The sequence below is a fragment of the Myotis davidii genome, unplaced genomic scaffold, assembly GCF_000327345.1.
Source record: "Myotis davidii unplaced genomic scaffold, ASM32734v1 scaffold292, whole genome shotgun sequence".
Taxonomy (NCBI): Eukaryota; Metazoa; Chordata; class Mammalia; order Chiroptera; family Vespertilionidae; genus Myotis; species Myotis davidii.
This window is the reverse complement of record NW_006285042.1, coordinates 2,519,122-2,528,139: the sequence shown is the minus strand read 5'-3', so window position 1 is coordinate 2,528,139 and position 9,018 is coordinate 2,519,122.

Sequence of the window (9,018 nt, the reverse complement as noted above, 5' to 3'; positions counted from 1 at the left end):
GAGACAAGAGGATGCGGAGGTGTTGATAAGTGTGTTGTAAGCTGTGCCTTACAGCAGACAAGTAATTCTGCTATTGACAAAGGCAGACTCACATTGGTTACTGAACCGCATCCAGCATGGCCAGTGGTGAACCTGAGGGGGTGAAGGATTAAAGAAAACAGATGAGAATATAGCTGGAGCTAAGTGGGACACTATTCTTGGATGGAGAGACAGTACCACAGCCTGCAAGCCCAGTTTTTATTTTATAGTCAGATCCCAGGAGGCAAAGTAAGGGCGTGGTCAAGATATTTACAATGTTCTCGTGGGTTTCAAATCTACTTGGTTACATGCACCTGAGAACTCTATCAAGCTTTGTTTTGCCAGCACTTGTTGCACCTCCCGCAGCCCACATCACTCAGCCACCTGGGACCACAGGTTCGGACCATAAGGTCAAGCTTACAACCATAGCCTTTGGCTATAATTGTCCTGGGAGGGATCTGCCCTCCAAGCTGGGACCTGCACGTGGCTTTGCCACGAGAGGACCATGCCCTCTCATTAGTCTGAGGCTTGAACCTGCCCAAACGCTGTAGCTGCTCTCCACAGGTTACTTCATGAGTGCAGTTTCTATAGTGAAGAAACATCTATTTTGGATTACAAAGAAGAATTTTTTTCTGATATGTTCCAAACTAAGAGAAAAGGAAGCACTGGTAAAGTTCTATAAGGTACTTCCTTAGAACTGTACAGACATGACCAATTTTAGTTAACCAGGTACTTCAAGATGTGCTACTTATGTTTAACAGGCAGGAGAATGGAAACTTCAAAAAACATTTTTTGGAATTAACATGTTTTAACAAATTAGGAATTGATCCCAAGAATTTCAATAAAGGAATCACCAAAGGCTCTCACCGTTGGTAACGGGAAAGCCGTCTCCTTTGGCATAGGTCCTCTTTACTGGGTTTCCTTTTCCTACAATTCCCTAGCATGATATTTTAGTAGCTGCTGGTTTCATTTGGAAGCTAATAAAGTAATACTGTTGATTAAGAGGATTAAAGTCACTCTTCCCTTGGCTCCCATTCCTGCATGAATGAGTTGCATATATGAATGTAATCCAGATACGGAAAAGGTAGAAGCCAGAAAAAATAAGAGCCACTGAGAAAGAAAGTGAGGAGAAAAAGCCAAGCTTGAATGAGAACTGTATTTGTGACTTTGCTACAAAATTTGTTACTGGAACATTTGGACAACTGTCAAAAAAATATGTCAGATTAACCTTTGGGGCACCAATAGACATTGGCTGGTGTCTATGTCAAACTACCTAAGGCTTTTCCTTTTAACTATAGCAACAGACACTACTAGGCCAGTTTTTTCAACCTATTTTTGGTGCATGAACACCTTTGGTGAAGTTTCCTGACGTAATATTTTTAAATGCATACAATAAATAGGGTACTAGTTTTCTATTTATTGCTGCATAACAAATTACCACAAATTTAGTGGCTTACACCACACAAATTATTAGCTTACAGTTTGAAGGTCAGAAGTCTGACAGAGGTCTTACTGGGCTCGGATGAAGGTGTTGACAGGGCTCATTCCTTTCTGGAGGATGTAAGGGAGAATCTGTTTCCTTGTCTTTTCCAGTAGAGGCCACCCTTATATTCCTTGGCTCATGGCTCCCTTTTTCCAACTTCCAAGTTTGCAAAGGCTGATCAAGTCCCTTGCACGTCCCCCTCTCTGCCCACACTGGGAAAGGTTCTGTGCTTTTAAGAATGCATGTGATTAGATTGAACCCACCTGGATATCCAGGGTCATTTCCCACCCTGTGGTCCTTAACCTGAATCAAATGTGCTAAGCCCCTTTCACCACGTAAGACAATATAACCACAGGTTCTGGAGAATAGGGCATGGGCATCTTTGGGGGGCATTATTCTACCTAATTAGGATAATAGTTAAAAATAATTATGTGGAAAAAATTATGTGATTAAGAATATGTTTGTCTTTATTAACACAGTAATAATATCTAAAGCATCTTTAATAATGTCCATACATTCAAGATGGTATTGGGCATAAATGACTTTTCAATATATCAGTAATGACTGCAACAACTGTAATGAGGTATGAGAATATCTGTAATTTTTATTGGTGACAGAGTCACAGGACTTGCTATACAAATTGCTTTGTTGTTTACATTCACAATTGTAGGACATGATAAATTTTAGCAGAGAGTAAGTCCTTCTTTTCCTAGTTGAAATCACAGATCCTTCTTTGGCTTAAGAACCTCTTAATACCAAAAACATCCTACTATCTTCAAGCTTTGCTTTTTCAGAAAACCTTCTTGAATATTTCTAGCTCCTCTTGGCCTTTTTCCCAACTCTGATTTTTCATTCTTTCCATATCCAGCAACAGCCTGAACCCTTGGTCTTGTCTTTAATATATTTTTATTGATTTCAGAGAAGAAGGGAGAGAGAGAGAGATAGAAACATCAGAGAGAGAATCATTGATAGGCTGCCTTCTGCATGCCCCCTACTGGGGACCAAGCCAGAAACCCAGGCATGTGCACTGACCTGGAATTCAATCAAACTGTGAGCTCCTGGTTCATGGGTTGATGTTCAACCACTGAACCACACTGGCCGGACAACCCATGTTCTGTTCTCTCTCAATCATTTGACATTTTATCATACATTGTCTTGGGATGCTACATATCTTTTCCTGTGAATTTTTCTTACCACTCTGAAAAGCTTGGAATCTTTGTAAGTAGAAATGATACACATCTTTGTTTCTTTTTGGTTTTTTTCTTTTAGTGGAGCTTTAAGGGCTTTTAGGGTAATAATGAGTGAATGTCTGTGATGTGATTGACCAATGAACCAATCAATGATCCCCCTTGGAATTACATATACATTTTGGTAAAATGGTAAATTTCAAGAATGTGCTTGTTTAGCTGAGAGTCTTTTTGAACTAGGTCTCACAATAAGGTGTATTCCAAGAAAAGATTCTTGGTCTGAGAGTTGGAATTTTTTTCCTCCTTTTCTCTTCCAACAGCCAGCTTTGAGATCTTGAGCAAGTAGCTGCATCTCTCCTGGGCTTCATTCTGTCCTTTGCAGAATGGAAGGGTTGGATTAGATCACCTCTAAGGGTCCTTCCATCTCTAAGAGTTCATGAACCAAAGAGTTTATGTCACCTTCATCAGCATTAATAAAATTTTTAACACTTCATTAGGACTAAATTCAAGTTTCCAGGATTATTCAGCTTCACCAAGTAGTTAAGAAATTTAAATGTTCAAACACTGAGACTTTCCTGAGGAGGTAAATAGTGACCAAATCAAACACACTCCTCATAGGATTCATTCCTTCTTGTCAAAAGACCCATTATATATTTTCCTTTTATGCTTTCTTTTGATCTTATCCACCTTAGTCTACTGGAATAAGGGGCAACTCAAATGCCACCCTCTCAGTGAAATGTCCTGCTCCAGCTTCCCTAATTTGGAGAAAATAAATTACTAAGTTTCAGCAGCAATTCATGAGTGTTTTCTTTTTGGCACTTAAAGCTCTGCCTCCAATTATGTTTATTTATGCATGTCTAATCCCTAATTAGATTTTAAGCTCCTGAGCAATAGAGAATTCTAATGAAACTTTGTGCCCTCAGGTTACTAGAATAGAAACTTATCTTCTGATTTTCTTTGCTCTTTGCTCCACATAATTCTAAAATTATTTTCAAGAGGATTACTACCTGATACATATATGGAGTGGGCAAAAGTAGGTTTACAGTTGTATGTGCAACAGTCTATTCTGTATTGTTATTAATTATTGTATTCTTTATTTGTACTATTTCTCTTATTATTTCATACTCTTAATTATAATTTATCTTTTAGGTAATGATGTCTGGTAATTTAACCTACTTTTGCCCACCCTTGTATATATAAAAAATCATCAAAATGTCTACTCTAAATACATAGAATTTCTGGTATGTCAAATTATACTTCAATAAAATTTTAAAAAAGTTTTAACTAAGAAAAAAAAAAGGTGAGGGTAGACAGAGGAGTCAGATGGGAAAGTTTCTATCATTCCACCAGCCAAAGTGTAAAACTTTGAGGATAAAAAAAAAAAAATAGATAGCCTGGGTGGTGTGTCTGAGTGGTTGAACATTGACCCAGGAACCAAGAGGTCACTGGTTCGATTTCCAGTCAGGGCACATGCCCAGGTTTCGGGCTTGATCCCCAGTGGGGGCCGTGCAGGAGACAGCCAATCAATGACTTCCTCTCTCATGGATGATTCTATCTCCCTACCTCTCTCCCTTCCTCTCTCTCTAAAAATCAATAAAAAAATATTTTTAAAAAGATAGATAATAGCTGTGATGGACTGAATCAGTGAAAATATACCTCTACATAATAATATTCAAAAAAGAGAAAAAAATTGTTACCATTTGAGGTGGTACTAGAACTTCAACTTTGAAAATTGATAACTAAAGAGAAAGTATTAAGCATTTATTCTGCCTTGCCAATAAGAACTGTATTTCAGAGTAACCAAATATTCCCATGTAATTAAAAAACAAAAACTCTCCTTTACAGAATAATGCTACTTAATAAATACAGAAGACAGAACTAAAAATTTTACAAATCCAATTAAGTATTATCTCGGACAGAACATATCAATTGGTGTTTTTGTTTTTTAAAAATCAAACATTAGCTTAATGGTTGACAGGAAGCTGGACTTTTAATAATGCCAAAGTAAAGCTTTAGCCACAGGAGGGAAACATAACCAAACAAAGGAGGAAGCAGAATGTGTTTATCCTGTTTCATTGGTCACCATTAGCATCATTAAGGCTGGGTCAACCAGATTTTAAATTACTGACATGACAAAACATAACAGCACATAATGGCAATCAACATGACCTGTGCTATATGATAATTCTAACATGCTAAATACCTTTTCATGTAACTTCTTCACAAGAAATAGTGGGGATAAAAAAGATCCCCAAATCCAAAGATATCTAGGTTGCATATCTAGAGATACAAAACTGGTCTAGTTTCTTAAACAGTGGGTGTCAGTTAAAAAAAAAAAAAAGACTGGGCTTGATTATAAAATAGACTTAGACATAACCAGATGAAATGTGAGGATGCATCAGTTATAATGGTCATTTGAGCATCAATTCAGGAAATCTGAATATGTTCTGGGTATTAGATGAGATGAAGATTTACTAAAAAGGAAAGTGGAGATTCATTGCCTCAAAAAAAACCTCATAGGTTACAAAACAGTATATAAAGCATGATCTCATTCAGGTTAAAATGCACATAAACACACAGAAAGCATATGTATTATGGTGTTACTGCTGATTTTGCTATGGTTGAAATATAACTTTTTACTTTATCTGTCTAAATTTTCTCATTTTCCACAATGAAGATAATTGTTCCTGCAATAATAAAAGGTTATTTTAAAAAATGAATCACAATACAGTTGTGGGCAAAAGTAGGCTTACAGTTGCACTGTGACATTCTTTTGAGTTAATAAAGCTGTTGTAATAATCAGAACCTGCATGTCTTTTTCAATACAAACAACTGCAAACCTACTTTTGCCCACCACTGTTTATCATATGCGTACACAAACCCATGTTTAACAAGTTTCTCTATGTTATTCTACTGCAATACTGGGATTTAAAAAATAAATGGTACCAATAAACAATGAACTAATCTGCTAATCAAGCAGCTCGGAAAAAAGTTAGTCCAAGTTCCTATAGCAAAACCTCTCAGGCTAATTAATTTTGAAAATATTTAAAATAACAGGGAATATTTATAAACAGTATCTCAGATGTATTTAAGAGAATCAATAAGTATATCTACTCATTAAATATATCTACTCATATTTAAATAACTAAAGGCATGTTTGGGCTTTTTAAAATTATTATTATTCCCAGTATTTATCCCCTTTAAATTCAGCATCACAAAAGGCAGATCTGTTGTTTTCAATCCCCACACCTGTAGAAATAAAATCACCATTTATGAGAAAAACAGTCCGTAGATTATTTTTATATCATCCTATATAGAAGTCATTCCAAAAAAAAAAAAAGGAGCAAAGCAAAAAAAAGGAAGGAAGGAAAGAAGGAAGGAAGGAAAAACAGAAAGGGAGGAAAAGGAAACTACTGCACAAAGGAAAAAAATAGATTCGTTTTATTCAAGGTCATAAGAATCATTTTTAAGGGTTCAGTACACTAGTCACATTTTAATTGAGGAAATTCATAATAAACATTATTATTATATTTATGTTGAAGTCCACATCGTAATGTTTCCTGAAAGATGAAAGCTGTCCAATATCTTAAAAGAAAACGTTTAAAATAAATATTGTATGTTTAAAATAAAAATAGTAATGTTACTTAAAATAAAAAGAAAAAAACCCAGGCTTGTCTAGGAAATTCAGGACTCCCTACTGATGTGTTTCACTCTCTCCAAGATGATATTAATCTATTGCATCAGCTATTCAAGTCCTGCTTTCTCTCTGGACTTGCAGTTCATTTGCTGTCAGGCCATAGGCTACAGTGTATGTGCTCATGCCCTGTATTCACTGCCTACCACCCAGTTATTGGAACACAGAGCCCAGATAATAGAAAAATCCAGCGGTTACACCTGTTAATGATAGGAATTGTGACATTGATTGTGCCTAGTGACCTTGATAATGTGAAGTTAACTTAAAACATCTCGCTGTTGTCATAACAATTTAACTGATGATATACCTACATAGATGATACTTATTGTATGAAACTAGAGGTCTGGTGCACAAAACTCATGCACTCGGGCAGGGAGGGGGGTCCCTCAGCCCAGCCTGCGCCCTCTTGCAGTCCGGGAGCCCTTGGAGGATGTCCAAGTGATGGCTAAGGCATGCTTCCTGTGGGCCAGCCATGAGCCCGGCTTCTGGCTGAGCAGTGATCCCCCTGTGGATGCGCACTGACCATCAGAGGGCGGCTCCTGCGTTGAGCGTCTGCCCCCTGGTGGCCAGTGCACATCATAGCGACCAATCATTCCACAGTTTTGGTCAATTTGCATATTAACCTTTTATTATATAGGATAGGAAATGTGTGCTTAGAAACTTTGAGTATTATCTGTGTAGCCTCAGGCAGATTTATTGCTCTGTGGTTGCCTCCTCATTTGTAAAACAGAAACAATGAGGCAAACAAAACCCACGTCTCGGGAATATTGGCAGGATTATATGAATGTGCATAAAACACTTAGAATAGTGCCTGGTATTTAGTAAGAACTCAATGATAGCTATTATATTACTACAAGAGGTCTGATGCACGAAATTCATGCGAGGGGCTCAGCCCTTGCAACCACAGTGGCTCGCCTCGGCCCTCGCAGCCCTGGCTTCTTCTGGAAGGTCATTCAGCTGTTTGGTATAATTAGCATATTATGCTTTTATTATAGATTATTAAAGTATCGCTTACTTGGAATTAGTCCTACTTAAGTATACTCCAGTGAATGAGCTTTCCATCTCAACATTCCATGTAGACATCAGATTACAACCAACCAGATAAGCATATCTCCAATGAGGAGTGTCTTTGTATTTTGTGATCTCTTTTAAGGACAGAACTTTTCTACTGGTAGTTTATGGTCCAAACTAGATGACCTGATCCAGTTGTATTGGTTCATAATATGAATAAAGTTTTTTAAAAAGGGGAACATGGGTAGAGAGAGGAAGCTGTGCAGATAAGCAAAACCCTCATTCCTACTGTTATTGTTCATTTAGAGTTCAAAATATTTGTGACAAAGCTGCAGAGTGTAAATTTCTTTAGAAAGAACAGCATATAACGTACCACATATGTACTGACCTCAAATTTCTAGAAGTACAAGCCATATATAGATCAATTCTATGATCACCTGAGGATGTTAATTTTCAAGAACTGTAACTGGGGTCTTTTTCTTGGTGTAATCTTGAGGCCTGCAAACTTCCTTGGCCATGCTAACCATGGGAACTGTGGTTGGCTCTAGGTCAGTTCAGCCGTGATTTAGTGAGATGTCTGTGACAATCACTGTAGATGGAAGTTATCTTATTTTTTCTTCCCCCTCTGTGTGCACTGACAAAACAATGTTATCAAATAGTTTTACTTGGGATGGTCACAAGAACTTGGGAATATTGTACTCAGCCTAAACGTCAGTAGAATTTAGCAACTTTTCCCAGTTCAACTAATGAACGCTCATTCCTGCCAGGTGTTCAGGTTAAAACTTGGTTCTCAAGCTTCTCTCCCCCGAAGCTCATTTCTCAGATCCAGTTTATCAGAAATACTGTGGTTCTACTTAATATATATTCAGAAACCAATTATATCTTATTACCTCCACCGCTACTCGTGACCTAAGCCATCAGAATAGCTCAACTGTAATTACAGCACTACTCTTAACTGGGCTCCCACAGTAGTCAATATGATGCTTTTAAAAGTTGTCACATCAGATACTCTTCTGTTCAAAACCTCTTAGTAGCTCCCCATCTTGCTGAAAGTAAAAGCATATGGTCCTAAGCCTTCTAGCAAGTTCACAAGTCTTCCCACTTATACCCTCTGACCCCTTCTCTTATCTACCTCTCTCTGCCAAGAATATCTCTGTCCTTCTTTCCTTCAAATGCCCTTCACAAATCTCAGAGGGAAAGCTGGGGTGAAGAGATTAACCAAATAATCTATATGCATAACCCATGGACACAGACAATAGTGTGGTGAAGGCCTGGGGAGCAGATGGGGGTGGGGTAGAGGGGGTTAGTGGGATTAAAAAAAGGGACACCTGTAATACTTTCAACAATAAATTTTAAAAGAAAAATGAAAATAAGATGTCCTTCAGTGAGCCTATCCTATGTAAATATGCACACCTTTACACACCTAAGTGTTTCCTATCCTCTATTTTAGTTTTCTCCATAGCATTTATCAGCAATACAGTTCCTAGGTGATGCTGATGCTGGGGGTCCAGGGTCCACACTTTGAGGATCAGTTTCTGGGGAATCTGTCTTCTCTCAGACTCTCAATGTTTCTGATTTGGGTAGTGCTCAATTTTAGGGACTGCCAGACTACCTGAAGTGTTTTG